At 50.2% G+C, this 25,741-nt stretch overlaps 1 protein-coding gene across 1 annotated transcript in view; it reads right to left on the bottom strand.

Annotated features, from left to right (window-relative positions):
* LOC310781245 (membrane-associated guanylate kinase, WW and PDZ domain-containing protein 1-like) overlaps positions 1-25,741 on the bottom strand; it is a gene marked incomplete at its 5' end in the record, with an annotated part of 202,682 nt that overhangs the window by 46,665 nt on the left and 130,276 nt on the right. The gene's annotated exons all lie outside the window — the stretch shown is intronic.

Here is a 25,741-nt window from a genome sequence, read left to right as displayed (position 1 = left end):
ATTTCCTCCCAGGATGCGGAAGCCGAAGCCCGTATCCTTCCGCCACAGGAAGATGTCCTGCTCCTGGCAGTCTGGCACTGCAACACACAAGAGGAGCGCTGAGAAGGCAGGTGACAACAAGCCAAAAGCAGCCCAAGACCCGCAGGCCCCGCCCACACAGACTGATCTGTATTTGTGTAGCAGGGTTGCCAGATTGTGCGGTTTTCCGCCAATTGAGCCGTTTTGGCTCACATTGTGCAGGGAGAAAATGGGCTTGGTGGATAGAGTCGTTTCCATAGACCTGCAGTTGCTTGGGCGGTTTTGTGTCCGTTTTGTGGCGGTTTTTGAACAGTCTTTGGGCTGGAAAGCAGCAGCTGTATCTGGCAACACTGCTTTATAGGCTCATCACTGAATTCTTGTTGTGCTAATTGCCGAGTAATCTGTACGGTATATGATGTAGTTATCACAACTCAACGTGAAGCTGTGTCATCACTGATCCATAAGGTGTGTGTTCCTCTCACACCACAGTAAGCCCCGCCTCCCTCTCTCTCTTGTCTCCCTTCCTCTCACACCACAGTAAGCCCCGCCTCCCTCTCTCTCTTGTCTCCCTTCCTGTCACACCACAGTAAGCCCCGCCTCCCTCTCTCTCTTGTCTCCCTTCCTGTCACACCACAGTAAGCCCCGCCTCCCTCTCTCTCTTGTCTCCCTTCCTGTTACACGTACAGTAAGCCCCGCCTCCCTCTCTCTCTTGTCTCCCTTCCTGTTACACGTACAGTAAGCCCCGCCTCCCCCTCTCTCTCTCTTGTCTCCCTTCCTGTCACACGTACAGTAAGCCCCGCCTCCCTCTCTCTCTTGTCTCCCTTCCTCTCACACCACAGTAAGCCCTGCCTCCCTCTCTCTCTTGTCTCCCTTCCTGTCACACCACAGTAAGCCCCGCCTCCCTCTCTCTCTTGTCTCCCTTCCTCTCACACCACAGTAAGCCCTGCCTCCCTCTCTCTCTTGTCTCCCTTCCTGTCACACCACAGTAAGCCCCGCCTCCCTCTCTCTCTTGTCTCCCTTCCTCTCACACGTACAGTAAGCCCCGCCTCCCTCTCTCTCTTGTCTCCCTTCCTCTCACACGTACAGTAAGCCCCGCCTCCCTCTCTCTCTTGTCTCCCTTCCTCTCACACGTACAGTAAGCCCCGCCTCCCTCTCTCTCTTGTCTCCCTTCCTCTCACACGTACAGTAAGCCCCGCCTCCCTCTCTCTCTTGTCTCCCTTCCTGTCACACGTACAGTAAGCCCCGCCTCCCTCTCTCTCTTGTCTCCCTTCCTGTCACACGTACAGTAAGCCCCGCCTCCCTCTCTCTCTTGTCTCCCTTCCTGTCACACGTACAGTAAGCCCCGCCTCCCTCTCTCTCTTGTCTCCCTTCCTCTCACACGTACAGTAAGCCCCGCCTCCCTCTCTCTCTCTCTTGTCTCCCTTCCTGTCACACATACAGTAAGCCCCGCCTCCCCCTCTCTCTCTCTCTTGTCTCCCTTCCTGTCACACATACAGTAAGCCCCGCCTCCCTCTCTCTCTTGTCTCCCTTCCTGTCACACGTACAGTAAGCCCCGCCTCCCTCTCTCTCTTGTCTCCCTTCCTGTCACACATACAGTAAGCCCCGCCTCCCTCTCTCTCTTGTCTCCCTTCCTGTCACACGTACAGTAAGCCCCGCCTCCCTCTCTCTCTTGTCTCCCTTCCTGTCACACGTACAGTAAGCCCCGCCTCCCTCTCTCTCTTGTCTCCCTTCCTGTCACACGTACAGTAAGCCCCGCCTCCCTCTCTCTCTTGTCTCCCTTCCTGTCACACGTACAGTAAGCCCCGCCTCCCTCTCTCTCTTGTCTCCCTTCCTGTCACACGTACAGTAAGCCCCGCCTCCCTCTCTCTCTTGTCTCCCTTCCTGTCACACGTACAGTAAGCCCCGCCTCCCTCTCTCTCTTGTCTCCCTTCCTGTCACACGTACAGTAAGCCCCGCCTCCCTCTCTCTCTTGTCTCCCTTCCTGTCACACATACAGTAAGCCCCGCCTCCCTCTCTGTCTTGTCTCCCTTCCTCTCACACGTACAGTAAGCCCCGCCTCCCTCTCTCTCTTGTCTCCCTTCCTGTCACACATACAGTAAGCCCCCCCTCTCTCTCTCTCTTGTCTCCCTTCCTCTCACACATACAGTAAGCCCCGCCTCCCCCTCTCTCTCTCTCTTGTCTCCCTTCCTCTCACACATACAGTAAGCCCCGCCTCCCCCTCTCTCTCTCTCTTGTCTCCCTTCCTCTCACACGTACAGTAAGCCCCGCCTCCCCCTCTCTCTCTCTCTTGTCTCCCTTCCTCTCACACATACAGTAAGCCCCGCCTCCCTCTCTCTCTCTTGTCTCCCTTCCTCTCACACATACAGTAAGCCCCGCCTCCCCCTCTCTCTCTCTCTTGTCTCCCTTCCTCTCACACGTACAGTAAGCCCCGCCTCCCCCCCTCTCTCTCTCTTGTCTCCCTTCCTCTCACACGTACAGTAAGCCCCGCCTCCCTCTCTCTCTCTTGTCTCCCTTCCTCTCACACGTACAGTAAGCCCCGCCTCCCTCTCTCTCTTGTCTCCCTTCCTCTCACACATACAGTAAGCCCCGCCTCCCTCTCTCTCTTGTCTCCCTTCCTGTCACACGTACAGTAAGCCCCGCCTCCCTCTCTCTCTTGTCTCCCTTCCTCTCACACGTACAGTAAGCCCCGCCTCCCTCTCTCTCTTGTCTCCCTTCCTCTCACACGTACAGTAAGCCCCGCCTCCCTCTCTCTCTTGTCTCCCTTCCTCTCACACGTACAGTAAGCCCCGCCTCCCTCTCTCTCTTGTCTCCCTTCCTGTCACACGTACAGTAAGCCCCGCCTCCCCCTCTCTCTCTCTCTTGTCTCCCTTCCTCTCACACGTACAGTAAGCCCCGCCTCCCTCCCTCTCTCTTGTCTCCCTTCCTGTCACACGTACAGTAAGCCCCGCCTCCCCCTCTCTCTCTCTCTTGTCTCCCTTCCTGTCACACATACAGTAAGCCCCGCCTCCCTCTCTCTCTTGTCTCCCTTCCTGTCACACGTACAGTAAGCCCCGCCTCCCTCTCTCTCTTGTCTCCCTTCCTGTCACACATACAGTAAGCCCCGCCTCCCTCTCTCTCTTGTCTCCCTTCCTGTCACACGTACAGTAAGCCCCGCCTCCCTCTCTCTCTTGTCTCCCTTCCTGTCACACGTACAGTAAGCCCCGCCTCCCTCTCTCTCTTGTCTCCCTTCCTGTCACACGTACAGTAAGCCCCGCCTCCCTCTCTCTCTTGTCTCCCTTCCTGTCACACGTACAGTAAGCCCCGCCTCCCTCTCTCTCTTGTCTCCCTTCCTGTCACACGTACAGTAAGCCCCGCCTCCCTCTCTCTCTTGTCTCCCTTCCTGTCACACGTACAGTAAGCCCCGCCTCCCTCTCTCTCTTGTCTCCCTTCCTGTCACACGTACAGTAAGCCCCGCCTCCCTCTCTCTCTTGTCTCCCTTCCTGTCACACATACAGTAAGCCCCGCCTCCCTCTCTGTCTTGTCTCCCTTCCTCTCACACGTACAGTAAGCCCCGCCTCCCTCTCTCTCTTGTCTCCCTTCCTGTCACACATACAGTAAGCCCCCCCTCTCTCTCTCTCTTGTCTCCCTTCCTCTCACACATACAGTAAGCCCCGCCTCCCCCTCTCTCTCTCTCTTGTCTCCCTTCCTCTCACACATACAGTAAGCCCCGCCTCCCCCTCTCTCTCTCTCTTGTCTCCCTTCCTCTCACACGTACAGTAAGCCCCGCCTCCCCCTCTCTCTCTCTCTTGTCTCCCTTCCTCTCACACATACAGTAAGCCCCGCCTCCCTCTCTCTCTCTTGTCTCCCTTCCTCTCACACATACAGTAAGCCCCGCCTCCCCCTCTCTCTCTCTCTTGTCTCCCTTCCTCTCACACGTACAGTAAGCCCCGCCTCCCCCCCTCTCTCTCTCTTGTCTCCCTTCCTCTCACACGTACAGTAAGCCCCGCCTCCCTCTCTCTCTCTTGTCTCCCTTCCTCTCACACGTACAGTAAGCCCCGCCTCCCTCTCTCTCTTGTCTCCCTTCCTCTCACACATACAGTAAGCCCCGCCTCCCTCTCTCTCTTGTCTCCCTTCCTGTCACACGTACAGTAAGCCCCGCCTCCCTCTCTCTCTTGTCTCCCTTCCTCTCACACGTACAGTAAGCCCCGCCTCCCTCTCTCTCTTGTCTCCCTTCCTCTCACACGTACAGTAAGCCCCGCCTCCCTCTCTCTCTTGTCTCCCTTCCTCTCACACGTACAGTAAGCCCCGCCTCCCTCTCTCTCTTGTCTCCCTTCCTGTCACACGTACAGTAAGCCCCGCCTCCCCCTCTCTCTCTCTCTTGTCTCCCTTCCTCTCACACGTACAGTAAGCCCCGCCTCCCTCCCTCTCTCTTGTCTCCCTTCCTGTCACACGTACAGTAAGCCCCGCCTCCCCCTCTCTCTCTCTCTTGTCTCCCTTCCTCTCACACGTACAGTAAGCCCCGCCTCCCTCTCTCTCTTGTCTCCCTTCCTGTCACACGTACAGTAAGCCCCGCCTCCCCCTCCCTCTCTCTCTTGTCTCCCTTCCTGTCACACATACAGTAAGCCCCGCCTCCCTCCCTCTCTCTCTCTTGTCTCCCTTCCTGTCACACGTACAGTAAGCCCCGCCTCCCTCTCTCTCTTGTCTCCCTTCCTGTCACACATACAGTAAGCCCCGCCTCCCTCTCTCTCTTGTCTCCCTTCCTCTCACACGTACAGTAAGCCCCGCCTCCCTCTCTCTCTTGTCTCCCTTCCTGTCACACGTACAGTAAGCCCCGCCTCCCCCTCTCTCTCTCTCTTGTCTCCCTTCCTCTCACACGTACAGTAAGCCCCGCCTCCCTCCCTCTCTCTTGTCTCCCTTCCTCTCACACGTACAGTAAGCCCCGCCTCCCTCTCTCTCTTGTCTCCCTTCCTGTCACACATACAGTAAGCCCCGCCTCCCTCTCTCTCTTGTCTCCCTTCCTGTCACACGTACAGTAAGCCCCGCCTCCCTCTCTCTCTTGTCTCCCTTCCTGTCACACATACAGTAAGCCCCGCCTCCCTCTCTCTCTTGTCTCCCTTCCTGTCACACGTACAGTAAGCCCCGCCTCCCTCTCTCTCTTGTCTCCCTTCCTGTCACACGTACAGTAAGCCCCGCCTCCCCCTCTCTCTCTCTCTTGTCTCCCTTCCTCTCACACGTACAGTAAGCCCCGCCTCCCTCCCTCTCTCTTGTCTCCCTTCCTGTCACACGTACAGTAAGCCCCGCCTCCCTCTCTCTCTCTTGTCTCCCTTCCTCTCACACGTACAGTAAGCCCCGCCTCTCTCTCTCTCTTGTCTCCCTTCCTGTCACACGTACAGTAAGCCCCGCCTCCCTCCCTCTCTCTCGTCTCCCTTCCTGTCACACATACAGTAAGCCCCGCCTCCCCCTCTCTCTCTCTCTTGTCTCCCTTCCTCTCACACATACAGTAAGCCCCGCCTCCCCCTCTCTCTCTCTCTTGTCTCCCTTCCTCTCACACGTACAGTAAGCCCCGCCTCCCCCTCTCTCTCTCTCTTGTCTCCCTTCCTCTCACACGTACAGTAAGCCCCGCCTCCCCCTCCCTCTCTCTCTTGTCTCCCTTCCTCTCACACGTACAGTAAGCCCCGCCTCCCTCTCTCTCTTGTCTCCCTTCCTGTCTCACATGTACAGTAAGCCCCGCCTCCCTCTCTCTCTTGTACGCCCCCATGTGTTTGGATTGATGAGGCAGACTGTGGGAGGACACAGGCAATTTGGTGTCAGTCTGTTCACCCAGAGGGCCAGTCTGCGCAGAAGGCGGCACGGGCCATTTCTCCCGCGCTGCCTGCTGTCTCCACAGGCTGCCACTCGGGGGCAGTAGCGAGCCCATCAGCCTCAGCGCTCCGTCTCTCGCTAAGCGTCTCAGTGTGAACGAGACTGTTGCTGTTGGACCGGTAATTAACCCTCCGCTGACCCGTCCCCAAAGAGCAGTGATCAAAGAAAAGCTCAACTTTAAACAGTAACAAACTGCACACAGCAGCACGGACTGTCTGCACATCACACAGAGAACTGAGTGGCGGGCGGTCGCTTGGACGAAAACCAAAATGGCCACACAACAGGAGGCTCACCTCTCGGTCTATTTGTGGCCCTGTCCCGGGCACTAACATCAGCACTCAGAGGTACTGAGATATGCTGCTATTCTGGGGGCACTCAACTGCCTTATGGATGCCTGGATGCACCCGTTCACATATTCAAGAATGAGCACTTGTGTGTGACTGTATGCACGCCGAAAATACACGCAGGAAACATTACACACAGATGCTCTCTCTCTCTCTCTCTCTCTCTCTTTCATCCCCTCCTCCCCTCCTCCCCTCCTCCCCTCCTCCCATCCTCCCATCCTCCTCGCTCTAATAATCCAGCCAACTCCAAAAGGGGCTGCGGCTGCTTCAGGGGTTATCAAACAGATATACCAATCAGGCCCAGCTTAAAGCAGCCTCACCGGGCCCACTTCATATTTAATCAGCAGCAGCCCTAGATTCTACAGGCAGGCAGCGCGCTGTGATTAACCAGCAGCACCTGAGATACACAGCCTGCGCCTGGCTGCACGGCCTGGCTGCACGGCCTGGCTGCACGGCCCGGCTGCACGGCCTGGCTGCTGCACGGCCTGGCTGCTGCACGGCCTGGCTGCTGCACGGCCTGGCTGCAGGCCTGGCTGCACGGCCGCCTGCCAACCATCACAAGTGTGTGACACAACCGACATCACCCCTCTACGATTATGACACAATATAATGCGACAACACAGACGTGTATTCTTCCTATACAAAGAGCCCGTTGACATGTCACCACTGTCACCACCACTGTACTGGAGGTCTGACAATGCAGCGTGTGAGCCATTATTTGTACGATCCTCTTTCTCTCTCTCGTCTCCTCCATTAACCCATTGATACCTGATGCAGCATTTGTGTGTGTATCCCTTTAAGACCGCGAACCGCATCTTAAAGGGATACACACACAAATGAGGGATATACATGCAAATGCTGCATCAGGTATCAATGGGTTAAGAGCAGAACATCATAAGCCTCACACAGTTTCTTCCATGAATTATGTAAGAATGGGCCTTGATTGCACATGATATTGGGATCCTTACAGGGACGCTACACTGTAGCTTTGGCCAATGTGAAATGAAATAGCTTGTAACACCAGCTGTTTGCTCAGCGATAAATCTAGCCAATTCTTTAACTTCAAGCAAAGCATTTCAAAGGGAACATGATCTCCCTTATGCAACTTGTTCTTTGTTTTTTGTGCTTGAGTGTTTTTAAGTGTGTCCCTTTCTCTCTCTCTCTCTCTCTCTCTCTCTCTCTCTCTCTCTCGCTCTCTCTCTCACACACACACACACACACACACACACACACACACACACACACACACACAGGGTCACAGGGTCGTGACTCACACACTGAAACAGCATCAACACAGCTGTGATTCTCTCTCAATGTAACATTGCCACAATTCAAGACATTAAAAAATCAAATGAGAGCCTCTTTCACATCTCGCATCTTTCATACGAGAAAAGGCCTGATCATCCAATCAGTGGGTACTATAAGAAAGCTAAATCTGTGACATCACAACCTATCTATGAACTAACCCTAAACTATTAAATAATGTATAAATGATTACCTTACTGTAGTTATCTAAAGTTTTATTATTTATTTTAAGATTTGACTGTAGTTATCTAACATGAACACCATTACCAGCTCAGTGGCCTTGAGGTTTGAGTGTCCGCCCTGAGGCTGGGAGGTTGTGAGTTCGATCCCCGGCCGAGTCATACCAAAGACTATAAAAATGGGACCCATTGCCTCCCTGCTTGGCACTCAGCATCAAAGGGTTGGAATTGGGGGGTTAGATCACCAAATGATACCCGAGCGCTGCGCTGCTGCTGCTCACCGCTCCCCCAGGGGATGGGTCAAATGCGGAGAACAAATTTCACACACTCAGGTGTGTGACTTTACTTTACTTTACCTTTACCTTTACTTTACTTTACTTTACTTTACCTCTCAGAAGAACCGGAGGAGAACGCTTTTTGAGCCTTCAAACTAACGTGTGTGAACTGAATTGCACAAATCAGAAAGGTGGAGAGTGAACTCACGTCGGCTCTCGTACATGCTCCTGGACTGAGCCCAGATCTTGAAGGGGTCCGGCTTCTTCTGCAGGGTGAGCGTGCCGTCTGCAGGGTCGTGGGGCGGCAGGCCCGGCAGAGGCTGCGTGGGGGCAGCGGGCGTGGGGGCCACAGCCTCACCGGGCATGGTGGGCGGCGCGTGGCTGGGGGAGTCGGTGTGGGCGCTGCGATGGCTGCACACGCTGTGCTGGGAGCTGCTCTGGCTGTCTTTCCTCTCCAACTGCTGCTGGGCGGACACAGAGAGAGAGAGGGAGGATTAAAGGGACAGCTCACCCCTAAAATCAGAAATACATATTTTTCCTCTCCCCCCGTAGTGCTATTTATCCATCTAGATTTTTTTTTAAAAACTCAACAGCAGTGTCTCTTTCCCGAAATGACACCGGTTACTCAAGATAATCCACAGACCTTGTTGTGAGCAGTTTAATGTAGGAACTACTTTCGACCAAACTACACTAGCTGCTAGCTAGTTCCTACATGAAACTAGCAGCAGCTAGCTAGCGGGTGTAGTTCGGTCAAAAATAGTTCCTACATAAAACTGCTCACATCAAGTCTGTGGATTATCTTGAGTAACCGGGTCATGATTTCTGGAAAGAGACATTGCTGTTGAGTTTTTCCAATTGTATATTTTTTTTCCAGCGCTTTGAGCATCACAAGCCGAGTGCCATCCGGTTCCATTGTATTGGAGAGAAGGCAGAAATCTCTACGGCCGATATCTCCAAAACGCAGACTACTAACACAAAACAATCTAAAGGGATAAATAGCACTACAGGTGAGAGGAAAAATATGTCTTTTGGATTTTAGGGTGAGCTGTCCCTTTAACAGATGGAGGTAGAGGAAAAGGGGTAGAGGACAGCGAGAGGAGAAAACAGTGATAAGTGAGTGGGTAATGATAGCGGGTAGAAAGATGAGTGAGAAAAAGCCACGATGGAGGACAAAAAACACCACCAAGGTCATCTTTTTTAGACAGTTGCACTAGAACATCTCTGACTCAAAGTGCCTGCTGGAGCGCGGGGGGAAAAATGACTTGGTTTCTATGGCTGCCTGCCGGATAAAGACAAGTCCACAATGCGAGGGAATTTAATGAAAGACGATTTTGCTCCAAGGTTCTTGTGCGTCCCACGAGTCTTTGTTTCACGTGACCATGGTCCAGAATCCAGGTTGGAACGAGTGGGAGTCACTGGAAGTCTGGATTGTGGAAAATGTGACATAAAAATATCAGGGAAGAATCTTGTTGGCTTGGTGACAAGTAGTGTGGCTATTTCCTTTTTTATTCCGTCAATTTCTAAGTTTCTCGAAAACATCTGATACAGCCCGTTTATTCTCCTCGACACTTGAGAGAATGCAATTACTGATGAAATAGCCTCTTAGTAGTAGCACACGTTTGAAAACCGAGGCCAGATGTACACAATCGATATATCCAAGAATATTTGATCTGATCTGAATCATAAACCTGTACGTGTAAACGGTAGACACGTCCTGACAGGGTCGTCCAGTCTCTCGCTCGTCACATTCTGCGAGTCGAGAGGTCAAATATCGCCGTCATGCTGATGCTTCTTAACGAGGGAAAACAGACGTGCGAAGCCGACGTGTCGTTTGATCAGCAGAGACTTTGTGTTAACGAGCTGAGACAGAGCGACGCTGTCTTCTCTGCATAACACTTTACTGCCAGCATCTATTTGGAGGGTGAAGTGGAGGCGAGATGCTTGTTGGAGGCTGACACACGGAGTCGCACCCCGCGTGACATTGATATAACGCAGAGGAAGAGGGGGGGGGGACCGCCTTTTCCTCGGAGAAAAACTAATCGACAGTGACAGCCGGGGGCAGGGCCGCTATTGGTCCCGCTCGACCCCCTTGCCCCTCCCCCCAGACTCCCCCCCCCCCCCCCCCCCCCGCGCGCCCATGTGACCTCGATAGGTGACAGCACACAGCTTTGACTGATGCCATTTCAAACTAATCCCTAATCCTAATATCCTGCCTTGCTGACGGGAGGGTTCTTCCTGTCGATGCGCGCTCTGATCCGGAGACCTGCGATCGGGTTTCTTTCCACTCGAGCGGTGTGGCAATTGAACCCGGCGCTGACCTTGGGGCGAGCCTGTCTGGAGGAAACGCCCTCTGCTGCCGCTCTGTCCCGGGGTGAATTGGGGTGGCTGTAATCTAACGCGGCGCCGGCGTCTCTTCTGAGTCGCTATTGATTTTTGTATCGGGGTCGAGACGAGTGGTAAAAATGACTCATTACACTGCTGTATAATTGCAATGTCCCTTGAGAAAACGTCACCGTCTCCGTTTTTTTTTTTGCCCAGCTGTCCCCTCCGTCCCCTCTGTCCTCCTTGCTCTCTCATCCGTCACTTTGTTTTATCTACTGTAACTCTTAAGTGATATTGAGGAACTGTTGCCATCTCTCCTCTAAGCGTCCACCTAACTCCATCGTCATCGTCCGCCTCCTCTTCCCGGTCTGTTAGCCTCGGACGGTGTCTCCTCTCCAGCTGGGGGCCATCGCTGGGATTCACTGCTTTGGAGGACAGACCTTCTCCACACGCTGGTCGTCCCCTCCCTCCCTTTCTCCTCATCCCTTTCTCCTGTCTTCGCTACACACCTCTCTCTCTCCCATCTCCCCTCAGCTGTGCTGGGTCTGTCTGCCCATCTCCCCTCAGCTGTGGTGGGCCTCTCTCGCCCATCTCCCCTCAGCTGTGCTGGGTCTGTCTGCCCCTCTCTCCCCTCAGCTGTGCTGGGTCTGTCTGCCCCTCTCTCCCCTCAGCTGTGCTGGGTCTGTCTGCCCCTCTCTCCCCTCAGCTGTGCTGGGTCTGTCTGCCCCTCTCTCCCCTCAGCTGTGCTGGGTCTGTCTGCCCTCCCCAACAACAGCTGGCCACTGTCACAGCGTGAAGCCCAGGCTACGCTTAAACAGTCACAGGATGGGCGGCATGGGAGAAGCGAGCGATGGAGGAGGAGGAGGAGGAGGACAGAGGGAGACGGAGGGGTAGAAAAGAAGACAGAAGAAGAAGAACGCGCGCAGAGGAAACAATAGAAAGAAAGGAGAGAAGAAGTAGGCAAAGTGGCAGAGAAGAAGAGGATGGATGAGAGAGGGCAGTAACAAGGGAGGTGTGGTAACAGGATCAAAGACAGCAAGGGAACTAGAAAGATTTATGGAGCTCTGAGCAAAATTTGAATATTATATCCTCAGGTCTTTTGTCATTTGAATAGCTCTCCTTTCACTCAGTCAAATGTTGACACACGCACACACACACACACACACACACACACACACACACACACACACACACACACACACACACACAGGAAGAGTTGCAGACTGCAGTACTGGTACTCACCACCAGCTTTGGACTCCTCTTGGCCGGCACCACTCCTGCAAAGCAGCGGCAGAGAGACAGCGAGAGCATTAATGACCGGTCCTCTGGTCCTCGTCCCCACTGAACAAAAAACAACTGGTACCGCCCGGTTCCCTCTGCAGATCTGACTCCCTCTCTCTCTCTCCTCTCTCCTCTTCCCTCTGCAGATCTGACTCCCTCTCTCTCCTCTTCTTCCCTATATCTCTCTCTCTCTCTCTCTCTCGGAGCAACACTGCGCTAGGCTGCTCGCTAGCCTCGGCGATCTCCTCCCCCCCGCTGCGTGCGCCCGCTCGGCGCTCTGACCCGCGCCGCGCGCTGCTACGAGGAGCGGAGCGACTGATCTATCTGCATGAGAGAGACAGGCGAGGCGAGGCGGGCGGATGCTGCTGATGCTGCAGCAGCCCTGCAGGGGGCCAGTCCCCAGCACAGGCAGCTACAGGTCCCTGCAAGCTGAAGCCACACGCTGATCCGCTGGCCCCGGCTGCCTTCTCCACGGCCGCACGCAGGAGGCGCTCAAGCACAAGATCCTCAACTGTTTCCCACAGAGAAGCAGCGCAGCAGTTTGGGCAGGATATGGAAGAAGGCGAGCCCCAGCTTCTCCCTTACTATGCACATCTTCTGAGTGGCTGAGTGACTCCAGTATATAGACTGTTCCCTCTGCTCTGCTCTGCTCAAGGCTTAAGACACTGTGAAGCTGATCTTCTCTCTCTCTCTCTCTCTCTCTCTCTCTCCTCCTCTTCTACAGTATGTGCCCTCCCCCTCTTCCTCCTGCGTGCACCATGACTTGCTCACAGGCACCCACCCCCCTCTCTCTCTCTCTCTCTCTCCCTCTCGCCCCCCCCCTCTCTCTCTCGCTCCCCCCCCCTCTCTCTCTCCTCTCTCTCTCTCTCCCTCTCTCTTTCTCTCTCCCTCTCCTCTCTCTCTCTCTCATACACCAGTTAACACACAGAGTCACCAAGAAGATCCCTCTCACACCTGCTGATGAAATATTAAGACGAGGAGTTAATTGTCAGAGGAGAGGATGGAAAGCACAGCAGGTACGGAGGAACAGTTAACAGCTTTATTTCAACACCCGCCACCAGCACACTTCTGCCATGTTTCCTCTCACAGACTCAAAGCATAATTGCAACCTTTTCAAAAATTAATGCAAACTCCAGCTGCTGCTGCTTTTTTTACACATACATTAGAATACAGTGTGCAGCAGCGTTCACTAATGACATCATTTCACTTCACTTGAAGCTGCGTGTTATTACAGTATATTATATTATTATTATATATTGTGTGTTATTACAGTACAACATATTGAAAGGTAATGTATTGTGTAGTACCGTCTGGGACAAGCTGTTGCCAAGGCGATCGTGTCACTCTACATCGCGCTAACAGCAGTCTTAGCTTGTTAAAGCTGAAGTGTAAGCAGCAGCGTGCTATACGTCTACATTAATGGCACAGGTTTTCCTAATCTTCCACTTTGCACATCTTCTCCTCAAGCCTCAGGTCTCCTTCAGCGCTGCTGCTGTATCTGATGAGAGCAGGAAAACCATCCTCGGTTCCTCACAAGCAGCTGCTGCTGCCTAACACGCACGAGGAGAAGCTCCTCCTGATATTAATGAGATGTTCCAGCAACATGAACACATGCAACGCTGGCATGCTAGCATCCATCTGAAGATGCTGCTGCTTTAAGTCCTCCTGCTGCTGCATCGGCCAGAATTCATTAAATGTTAAAACTTTTCTGTTGCTGCAAAGCCCGTCTCTCTACGATTCATAATTCATCCTTCCTATTTTGCCTCTGTCTCTCCCACTCGCTCAGATCATGGGATCCCCACAGCCTCTTTTGTGTGTGTGTGTGTGTGTGTGTGTGCGTGCGTGCGTGCGTGCGTGTGTGTGTGTGTGTGTGTGTGTGTGTGACGCAGAAAGAAGCAACATCAAAAGGTCAAATGTCAATAGTCATGTGACTTTTCGTGACGTGTCCCGCCCCGGAAGAGAGAGTTTCCCCATTCATTTTCTCACCACGACATTTTGAAAAATCCTTATATAACGAGTTTTAAGGTTGGCACCGAGCCAACCCGTGACCTAATAGAGAGGCAAAGTGACCGCCTACTTCCTGCATCAGCAGCACTGTACCAGACATTTTCACCCGCCATTTATTTTCCCATACACATTTCGTAAAATGCGTATACAAATAGTTGTACTGGTTCACACCAAACGGTACAGATATATTTAGAAACAGGAGAGATCGCATAACATTTCACTAGGACCAAAACGTAAAAGAAATGCGGTTTTAAAGAAAATATTTTTTTGATGTTGTTTTTTTAATTTTTGGTCCGAGTGAAATGTTCTATGGTCTCTCCCGATTATAGCGTTAGCTGAACCGTTTGGTTCGACGAAGTAAAACTCTTTTCATAAGCATTTTACGAAATGTCTATAGGAAAATAAATGGCGGATGAAAATCTCTGGTACAGTGCTGAAGCAGGAAGTGACGTTCACTTTGCCTCTCTATGAATCGTGAGCTATTTTGTGTTCTTGCTCAAACTGAATGTTTTATGGTCGCTCACATCACGAAAAGTCACGTGACTGTTGAGTTCTATTACAGCAGTATGTGTATGTAACCCTGGAGCCCTAAAGGAGACCAACACAAACTAGCGGTGTTGTAACAATACACGCATTTATACCGTTTAGGTACGAGCTTTAGGTTCAATACGCTGCGAGTAAACTGAATAAAAATAAATAAATATATATGTTTTAATCCAGGAAATTTCTCTATCGAAAACATTCCGAACCGTGACACCACTCTGCGCTATCAAACAGAAACTGTGTTGGATTTTGTGGGGAAACATGGTGGTTCACACAGTCACACGCTGTGAAGTGTGAATGCCTCGTCATGCATGATGCCACCGTGTTTGAACGTAGCAACGAGACTCTGGCACTGCCATGATGCCCATATACAATATACACGTCTACAAGTACACACACATATACAATATACACACAACTCACATCTACAAGTACACACAGACGCAGAGGATCAAATCTGCCCTAACGCACCCTGTGTGCACACCCACTGAAGCACAAGGAGAGAAGGATGGGGATGACAGGTTCTCACACACACGCACGCACGCGCAAACACACACACACACACACACACACGCACGCACTATACCAGTTAGACACGCAATTCTGTGGATGCATCCATACTGCATATTATGCATGCTGCACATATATGATACAACAACACACACACACACACACACACACACACACACACACACACACACACACACAGGATGTAAATTATGCATTGGCTTCTGATTTCTTTCCTCTAGCGAAGCTGGCAAATAATAGCAAAGCTCTGCTCAAGACCCCAAACAGCACAATTACTGCGTCTCTGAGTCGCTGCTGTTAAAAGACTGTGAGGATGCAACATGGTCTTAAAGGGCCGGCTTTCATGAATAGTGAGTGGACCTGTTCAGCACAGTGACTAATAGACATTCAAATGAGAAGGGAAGTCAACAAAGTGAAAGAGAGAGAGAGAGAGAGAGAGAGAGAGGGAGAGAGAGAGAGAGAGAGAGAGAGAGAGAGAGAGAGAGCACCGTGAGTGGCTCAGTGACCTAGACTGGTTGCTCAGCGTCACACTGTTGGAGGAGAGGAGGAACTCCTGCTTGGCCTCGTTAACTCAGAAAGGGACCACTCGACACAGGGGAGGTACGACTGTCACCGAGTCACCACCAGTGTTACGCTCCAGTCACTAGATCTCCAGTCCCCAGTCCCCAGTGTTAGGGTCCCAGTCCCCAGTGTTAGGGTCCCAGTCCCCAGTGTTATGGTCCCAGTCCCCAGTGTTAGGGTCCCAGTCCCCAGTGTTACGGTCCCAGTCCCCAGTGTTAGGGTCCCAGTCCCCAGTGTTAGGGTCCCAGTCCCCAGTGTTAGGGTCCCAGTCCCCAGTGTTACGGTCCCAGTCCCCAGTGTTAGGGACCCAGTCCCCAGTGTTAGGGTCCCAGTCCCCAGTGTTAGGGTCCCAGTCCCCAGTGTTAGGGTCCCAGTCCCCAGTGTTAGGGTCCCAGTCCCCAGTGTTAGGGTCCCAGTCCCCAGTGTTAGGGTCCCAGTCCCCAGTGTTAGGGTCCCAGTCCCCAGTGTTAGGGTCCCAGTCCCCAGTGTTACGGTCCAAGTCCCCAGTGTTAGGGTCCCAGTCCCCAGTGTTAGGGTCCCAGTCCCCAGTGTTAGGGTCCCAGTCCCCAGTGTTAGGGTCCCAGTCCCCAGTGTTACGGTCCAAGTCCCCAGTGTTAGGGTCCCAGTCCCCAGTGTTAGGGTCCCAGTCCCCAGTGTTAGGGTCCCAGTTCGAGTCAAAGTCACCGAAGAAGAGTCAGAGTGAGTGTCGAGTCCGAGTTGAGTCCCCATCACCCGAGTCCCAGTCCGAATCCGGGTCCAGAGTTACTGAACATAAGCGTGCATCGACATCTAGGTGGAACACACGAAACAGATGAAATTGAATAATGTCACGGTCGGTATTTAATATAGCTATCAATATTTTATGCCAAATTATTAGGGCCTATTACAAAAAAATGAACAAAAACAAAAAACAGTCTTTATCAAGTCCAAGTCAAGTCACGAGTCCTGAAAGTGAGGCCAGGACTCGACTCGACTACTACAACACTGACTGTCACAGCTAGCAAAACTACTACAACACTGACTGTCATAGCTAGCAAAACTACTACAACACTGACTGTCATAGCTAGCAAAACTACTACAACACTGACTGTCATAGCTAGCAACACTACTACAACACTGACTGTCATAGCTAGCAACACTACTACAACACTGACTGTCATAGCTAGCAACACTACTACAACACTGACTGTCATAGCTAGCAAAACTACTACAACACTGACTGTCATAGCTAGCAAAACTACTACAACACTGACTGTCATAGCTAGCAAAACTACTACAACACTGACTGTCATAGCTAGCAAAACTACTACAACACTGACTGTCATAGCTAGCAACACTACTACAACACTGACTGTCATAGCTAGCAAAACTACTACAACACTGACTGTCATAGCTAGCAACACTACTACAACACATACTGTCATAGCTAGCAAAACTACTACAACACTGACTGTCATAGCTAGCAAAACTACTACAACACTGACTGTCATAGCTAGCAAAACTACTACAACACTGACTGTCATAGCTAGCAAAACTACTACAACACTGTCACAGCTAGCAAAACTACTACAACACTGACTGTCACAGCTAGCAAAACTACTACAACACTGACTGTCATAGCTAGCAAAACTACTACAACACTGACTGTCATAGCTAGCAACACTACTACAACACTGACTGTCACAGCTAGCAAAACTACTACAACACTGACTGTCACAGCTAGCAAAACTACTACAACACTGACTGTCATAGCTAGCAAAACCACTACAACACTGACTGTCACAGCTAGCAACACTACTACAACACTGACTGTCACAGCTAGCAAAACTACTACAACACTGACTGTCACAGCTAGCAACACTACTACAACACTGACTGTCACAGCTAGCAAAACTACTACAACACTGACTGTCATAGCTAGCAAAACTACCGTACTACAACACTGACTGTCACAGCTAGCAACACTACTACAACACTGACTGTCACAGCTAGCAAAACTACTACAACACTGACTGTCACAGCTAGCAACACTACTACAACACTGACTGTCACAGCTAGCAAAACTACTACAACACTGACTGTCATAGCTAGCAAAACTACCGTACTACAACACTGACTGTCACAGCTAGCAACACTACTACAACACTGACTGTCACAGCTAGCAAAACTACTACAACACTGACTGTCACAGCTAGCAAAACTACTACAACACTGACTGTCACAGCTAGCAAAACTACTACAACACTGACTGTCACAGCTAGCAAAACTACTACAACACTGACTGTCACAGCTAGCAAAACTACTACAACACTGACTGTCACAGCTAGCAAAACTACTACAACACTGACTGTCATAGCTAGCAAAACTACTACAACACTGACTTTCACAGCTAGCAAAACGAGGTACAGAGACAGCTGTTAACGAGGAGCTGATCAGCACTAACGAGAGGGAATGTGGAACCCATGTGCAGCCTCTGTATGAGACAACATGCTCATATGATTATATTGCCATTATACAACAGGTAGTTCCGGCCAAGCAATTTGATTGGACAAGAGGGATCTTATAGGTGCCTATATTTCACGATAATGCACTGGCGCTTCACTGTGTGTAGGGTAGGCTATATCACTCCGCTTCACAGCTGCTCTAATCAACAAAACAAACACCAGCCACGTTACATTGAACGTCATTCAAAGCGTAACCGAGAGCGCAAAGATGGATTTTTTTCCTAACATAACTTTTGACTTAAACTATGAATGCTCGTCAGAAGAGGACGAGGGGGAGCAACATTCTTCTGCGGAAACCTCCAGGGGCCGGTTGCACCAACTGGTCTTAACTCCTACGTCGGTCTTATAAGACCATGGACTTACGCCTGTTGCACCAACACGGCTTATGTCTGGTCAGTATGCTGGTCGTAGCAATGCGCGTCCATGTGAATTGCCAGGGAATGCCCCGATTGGATGATGTTGCAAAAAATGTGCCTCGCGACCTGCTTGGAGCACTGTGCCACTACGCTCTCTCAGCCACTACTGTAAAACACCCTCCCTCCTCTCACCCTCCCTCGCTCCGGGGGAAAATGGCGGCTATTGAGCCAGACAGACAGTCTGAATGAAATTGAATGTAACGTTCCCAATTCTATGTATTGCATTCTAAAAAACTAACGGCAACATTTTGGAAGGCTAAGCCACACAACTAGTTCGTTGTAATCTAACAGCATGCTTCAAAAGACGGAGAACTGGCTGTGTTACGACGATCAGGGTAAGGACTCAAAACGGTCTCCGCTGATAAGACACGGAGATCTCTGTGGCGCTACGCCTCCTCCTGACCAGGCGGGCTGATTAGGCTACATTTTCTGCAAAGGGAAAGCTGGGGGGACTATTTTTGTTGGCGGAGGAATAAATACAGAAATCATCTATTTTCTCAGCTTTTTGTCATTTTTTTTTAATCAGCTTTGTTTAATAGAACTGTTGTATAAAAGCAATATCACACTCGAGGTCGTGCATTGTTGGCTAATATTGGCACTGCTGTGATTATCTACGGCACTCGGCCTGCGGCCTCGTGCCTGCGACCGAATCACAGCAGTGCCAATATTAGCCAACAATGCACTCCCTCTCGTGTGATATTGCTTAAATATAAGCATGTATCACTTAATGTCTGGGTTTAGTATGTTTGCATAATTGATGTGTGCGTGTTTGAAGGGGGAGGGGCAGGCCTATATCTCCCTTGGCCTTGAAAAAGATTTCTTGCCATCTGTCCCATAAACATCACAATTGTGTGTGTGTGTGTGTGTGTGTGTGTGTGTGTGTGTGTGTGTGTGTGTGTGTGTGTGTGTGTGTGTGTGTGTGTGTGTGCGCGCGCGTGCGTGTGTGTTTGTGTTCTGAATCCCATCTCTCAAATCAAATGAAGATACAGGAATTTAGCATTTAGCATTTCAGAATCGCAAACTGGTGTCTGGTACGGGTTTCACCGACTACTAGTCGACTATCAAAACCACTAGTCGTCACTGTGTGCATCATAGTCAACTCAACTACCGTAATCGTTTATCTGTGGTTTAGGAATAGACAATACCAACAACAACAACAACAAAACAATAAAAATAAAAAAAAAAATAAAAAAAATAAATAAATAAATAAATAAATAAATAAATAAATAAATAAATAAATAAATAAATAAATTCCAATCGAGGACTCTGCTATCTCAGAGTGATTTAAAGAGAGAGTGGTGCCAACGGAAGTCCAAAATGCTTAATAGTCTCGTGACTCACGTACTGTAGCTATAGTGCGTGCGGGGGAAATAGTTCCAGGAAGTAGGTTTGAATGGATAAAATAATGCTGATAATATACAATTTGATTCTTTAAATGTCTGACCCTTTCAAAGTACATCACAAACGCTCCATTCAGCTGCAACTCGACAGCACTGCTTAATCCAGAACCTTACAAGGGAAAAAACTCCCATTGGATTGAATGGATATGACGCAACTCTAATATCTCTATGGCTCGGTGCTATTTCACCTACCCCCAGGTTGGTCCCGCCTACACTAGTTAACCCTTTTCAGACCTTTTTGATGCAAATTGATCATTGTTATTGGGTGAAAAAAATATGATCTCCCGTGACTAGTCGACTACTTTTTGGGAGTAGTCGATGACTACTAAAATGCAGTAGTGATGAATGTCCTAGTGCAGTGGTTCTCAAATGGAGGTGCGGGGACCCCCAGGGGTCCTCGAGGGAGTTCCAGGGGGGTCCCCAGCCAAAAGTGTGGTCATTTATTTCCGCAATAATTCCATTCATAAGTAACACAATTACTATTGTGGTCAAGGGTTTTATACACTTTCTGTAATAAAAAATCTAAAAGCATCAATCTTATTATCAAATGGGGGTCCGTGGTCTAATTGATGTCAGTTTAAGGGTCCTTCATGTGAAAAAATTTGAGAACCACCATCTAGTGTCTTGTGATAATTCTAATGATCACTGGTGAGCAGCAGCAGCACTAGCTGAGTAAAATGAGAAGATGGGAGGGTGGATGTACGCAGACAGTAGGTGTGTGGGTCCAAGTGTGTGTGTGTGTGTGTGTGTGTGTGTGTGTGTGTGTGTGTGTGTGTGTGTGGGGCAAAGTCCTTCTTTCATCTCAGAATAAGCGCGGGGGATAAGCTGGAGCTTTTCAAAATGAATGTGCGCTGAGGTCACTGCGTGGCCCACAGTCAGTGTAGCTTCAACACGGCCTTGCTTGGTGTGGGTCTGTGCAGTGCCCACACACACAGCGAGTCAATGGCCTCTCCTATAGCTTTGGAATGCGTCACGTACTGTACAGTAACATTGTTAGACCTAGAGGACATCCAACACAAAGCTTTTCTTTTGTTTGGCCAAACGTCGCTTAGTAAACGTTTTGTCCTTGCTCTTCTCCATTCTACACATCAGAGAATAGCCTGACATGACATCTCTCTCTCTTCAGCCACACTACATTATTCTCTCTCGCGCGCGCTCTCTCTCTCTCTCTCTCTCTCTCTTTCTCTTTCTCTCTCTTCTCTCTCTCTCTCTCTCTGTCAGCTATTATCTTGGCATTTCATTTCTCTCTCTTCATTTAGCCTACATTTGATTTCCTCCCTCTCTCTTTTCTCTTTTTCATTTTCTCTCCTGCGCCTCTCCGTCCTCTCCGGGGACAGACCCCTACACACACACACAAGCGCCGTGCACCATCGTCATGGCAACAACGGGGGACGGGGGAAGGCAAGATGGAGGAGAGTCATAGCTGGCCTCCTTTTGAGGGGAGGAGCCGGCCGCATGTGAAAACATTTGATGCTATCTTCTTGAGATGGGAAATAAAAAGCACTTTGTTAAGAGTGAGAACTTCAAACCTTTCAGAATTTGTGTCATGTTATTAGATGTGTAGACAATAAAGTCTGTATTGAAAACCACCCAATTGAAAACCACCCCTTTAGCAACTACTGCCACCGTTACTGTACCACAACAGCTTCTCTATTACACATGGCACAAACAATGATACTGTATGTTGCCATTCTCCACACTTCTGGCTATTTAATGGACACAGTATTGCAATTGTTGGACAATCTGAAAGCCCAACTCTGTTGATTTCAGACATTGTTGTGACGCATTGAGCTAATGTCAAAATGCATTACAGCGTTGGTAAATACTGTGTGACAAAATACAGTCATTTGAATGTTTATTGCTATGCTAGCGAGTCTAAATTCACCACAAACAAACAAACCACTTTTTACATTGTTCGATTCACCTTATGTTCCAACACAGGGGTCAGCCAGTTACTTTCATATTGTGTTGACACTTCCTGTGACAGTACAGTACTAGTGAGCAGGTCAAACAGAACACTTCCTGTGACAGTACAGTACTAGTGAGCAGGTCAAACAGACGGTGTTTTGAACAGGAAGTCATAACACAACTGGGTCAAGTGGGCGGGGCTACATAAGGTGCATACCTCCTGCGGCGATGAGGATAAATAAGAAGTAGGTGTTTTTTTCCCCGTGCACATACCTGGATATATCTGACAAGTTCATCTGGGAAAGAACAGTTAGGCTACACTGTAGCTACACTGTCAAATAATAATGAAGTAATGATGAATTCCCTAGTAAAGTCATTTGCCTCTCAGTAAAAAATGGTAGGTAATGACGACTTAATAAAATGAAGTAATCATTACTGGTTCATAACATGGTAACTAATAGTCTGTTCTTAAGTAACTATCATGAAGGATCTCATTCCCTATTAACTATTCATGAACTAGGAGTACGTTCCTGACTCGTAACTATGCACGTTGTTGTGGTTTTGTAAAGTGTTACCAGCACAAATAGTGCTGCAGAATCCATCTGTGTGTGTGACGTTATGTTTGTTTCAAAAAGGACTCTGCTGGGCTCTGAGTCACATGATGTGAGATGTGTGTCAGATGTGTCACAGATGAACAGATTTAGGGGCCGTGTGTCAACAGAAAGTGTTTTTGAGCTGCCGGCATCATTCTGCAATTCATTTTCCTCCCCCCCCCCCAATATTTTATTAAAAAAAAAATTATAGAATACAAACAAAAGAAAACAGACAGGCTCAGACACAATAAAATAAAATAAACAAAAGCATAAGAACATAATGAACATTCAATATCACAGTGGTGCTACCAGCCACGTAAGGAGCTTATGTGCTTGTAAGCGATGTACTTGAGATCTCACACAAGGGGTCTCTAGGAAACCAGCCGGGCGAGTCACCCGTCGCCCCTAACCTCATCGAGGTAGGCTAAAAACGGGTCCCATATAATTAGACATTTTCTAAGTGAGTTGGTTCTCAGGAACCTGAGTCTCTCCATCCGTATAACAGAGATCATGTCCATCAACCACACTTGGAAAGGGTGAAGAGGGGGACTTCTATTCCTTAACAATCTTTTGGCAACAGTTGTCCCCAGTGTCAGAGATTGTTGCACAGCTGTAGTGAAGTTCAGAGAGGACTCCGGTTTAGGCCTCCTTGACATGAAAAAGTTTGAGAACCAACTGATCTACCTGAAGTCCACCTTGTTCCTCCACCTCTCCTCCGCCCCCCCCCCCCCACCCCCACCTCACTTCTCTAAACCAGCCGCCTCCCCTCCCCTCCCCTCCCCTCCCCTCCCCTCCCCTCCCCTCCCCTCCCCTCCTCCCACCTCGCTGAACGTACTGTACCTTTCTGTAAGCTCTCACGCTCTTCTCTAATCCTCCACCTTCTCAATATATCTGATGGCAGGCCCTCCTGCCTCTCCTCTCCTCCTCCCCCCCTCCCCTCCCCTCCCCTCCCCTCCCCTCCTCCCCCCTCCCCTCTCCTCTCCTCCTCCCCCCTCCCCTCTTATCTGCCTCACCCTTCCTCTCTCTCCTCGCCCATAATCGCCGTTAGTGAATGATTAGGCGTTACTGCCAGCAAGGACGGGAAAGGTCACTGCATCATTCCGTCGTCGCCCCTCTTTGTCCCTCAAACCCTCATTATCAAGCCCCTTTAAAAGCAAGCGCCTTGCTTGTTTTCCACCTGCATACTTTCTGCATACCAGACCCATGTAGATAGAAGAGTTGCGACATCTCCATTCACTCCAATGGACCAGTTTTTTACTCTCAAGAGTTCCAGGAAGTAAAGTCCTGGATTAAGCAGCACTGTCGAGTTGCAGCAAAATGGACAGTTTGTGTTGTACTCTGAAAGGGTTTTTTTTTTAATCAAATTGTACATTATCAGCTTTATTTTAGCATGCAAAAGTAGCGCGAGACCCCTTCCTGGCTGTTCATTGGCTAATGAGTCACGCCTTTTAGTCCTCCGCTGACGCCTCTCTCTCTCTAAATTGCTCTGCCTCTCTCAGCCAGCCTCTCTGTCCATGTCTTGCATGTGTAGTTTTGACCCGGTGTTAAGTATATACAGACAGATAGCTCACTCCATTCATCTAAATCAGGACCCCGCGGCGCCCCCAGGCTCTGTGTGTTTGTTCCTGCCCCTCGTCAGGAGGTTGCTGACCTGGGTCCGCGGTAACGACAGCCGGGTGTCAGAGCCAAGGCAGAGATGATCTATGCTGCTGTCTGTCTGCCACAATGCCTTCACACTTAGCCCCGCCCTCTGCTCCTCTCTCTGTGTCTCACTCTCCTTCTGTCTCTCTCTCCTTCTCTCTGGATGTCCCGGGAGCAGGGATACTGCCTTCACTCACTCACTCACTCTCTCTCTCTCTCTCTCTGTCTCTCTCTCTCTCTCTCTCTCTCTCTCTCTCTCTCTCTCTCTCTCTCTCTCTCTCTCTCTCTCTCTCACACACACACACACACACACACACACACACACACACACGTAATAATACAGACATTTATGCCCTCATTAGGGGGCATAATTGATGTTGGCGTAGCTAATATAGATCTGGGCCAGTCGGCCTGGACGCTAATTTAACAACAATGAAGGCCGGACACAAAATAACAGACCTCTGATGTCATGTATACGTGGATAGTTTACAGCAGCTATTCTCAACCACTGGGCCGTGGCCCACTGGTGGGCCCCAGAGCACTATGTGGTGGGCCGCAGTGGTATTGCCAAATAGATTAAATTAAAGCCAGTTATTTATTTGTTTTTATATCTAAATGTGCTCAAGAATTTATATAAATCAAAAACTTTGTCTTGTTTTTATCTCCGGGTCATTCCAGGCCACAACGGATGGTGCGGGTGCAGCATCCTAGTGGTAGGGACGGAGTAGTGCAGGCTGAGACGTGCAGACAAAGCTCCACTGTTAACACCGTCATAACGCTGCGTGACTCCATTAGCAGAAATACACACAACCGGGAAAGTGGGCCAATCAGAGCGTCCCAAACACTATCACCTTCCAATCAGAGCGTCCCAAACACTATCACCTTCCAATCAGAGCATATCACACCTTCCAAACCAATGACACATCACTTCTGGTCCGTTCCGGCTGTACTGTGACTGTCTACTGTATACTGTACACAGTCCCTCTCTTTGTCTCCTCTCGTTCAGTCATCCAGACACAAGCAGGCAATGAACTCTGATACCATAAACACCGGTCAATGATCATATAGGCACCAGAGAGAGAGAGAGAGGGAGAGATGACAGCGCACAGAGAGAGAGAGAGGGAGAGGGAGAGAGAGAGAGAGTGAGAGAGAGAGAGAGAGAGGGAGAGATGACAGTGCACAGAGAGAGAGGGAGAGAGGGAGAGAGAGAGTGAGTGAGAGAGAGAGAGAGAGAGGGAGAGATGACAGTGCACAGAGAGAGAGGGAGAGAGGGAGAGAGAGAGTGAGAGAGTGAGTGAGAGAGAGAGGGAGAGATGACAGTGCACAGAGAGAGAGGGAGAGAGGGAGAGAGAGAGTGAGAGAGTGAGTGAGAGAGAGAGGGAGAGATGACAGTGCACAGAGAGAGAGGGAGAGAGGGAGAGAGAGAGAGAGAGAGGGAGAGATGACAGTGCACAGAGAGAGAGAGAGAGTGAGAGAGAGAGAGTGAGTGAGAGAGAGAGAGGGAGAGATGACAGTGCACAGAGAGAGAGAGAGAGTGAGAGAGAGAGAGTGAGTGAGAGAGAGAGAGGGAGAGATGACAGTGCACAGAGAGAGAGAGAGGAGCAATCAACCATCCATATTCATAATCCCCTGGCCTAATGTGCTCCTCCGCCCCTCCCCTCCCATCCAGCCAAATCCCCTCTTTGCTCCGCCTCCCACTCCTTCCCACACTCGTCTGCTCCTCCACTCCCTCCCTCCCTCCCTCCCTCACTCAGCTTATCCTCTCTTTACCTCTCCTCCAGCTCGTCCAGTCCAAGCGTTTCACCCTGCCACCCACTCTCTCTCTCTCTCACTCTCTCTCCCTCCCTCCCCCCCCCCCCCCCCCCTCTCTCTCTTCCTCTCTCTCCATCTCTCTCTCTCTCTCTCTCACTTGCTCATTATGTCACTCTCTCTCTCCCTCTCTCTCTCTCTCTCTCTCTATCTCTCACTTGCTCATTATGTCACTATCTCTCTCTCTCTCTCTCTCTCTCTCTCTCCCTCCCTCCCTCCCTCTCTCTATCTCTCACTTGCTCATTATGTCACTATATCTCTCTCTC

Source organism: Poromitra crassiceps (assembly GCF_964638095.1).
Source record: "Poromitra crassiceps genome assembly, chromosome: 8".
NCBI lineage: Eukaryota > Metazoa > Chordata > Actinopteri > Beryciformes > Melamphaidae > Poromitra > Poromitra crassiceps.
This window is presented reverse-complemented; position numbering and strand designations above follow the sequence as displayed.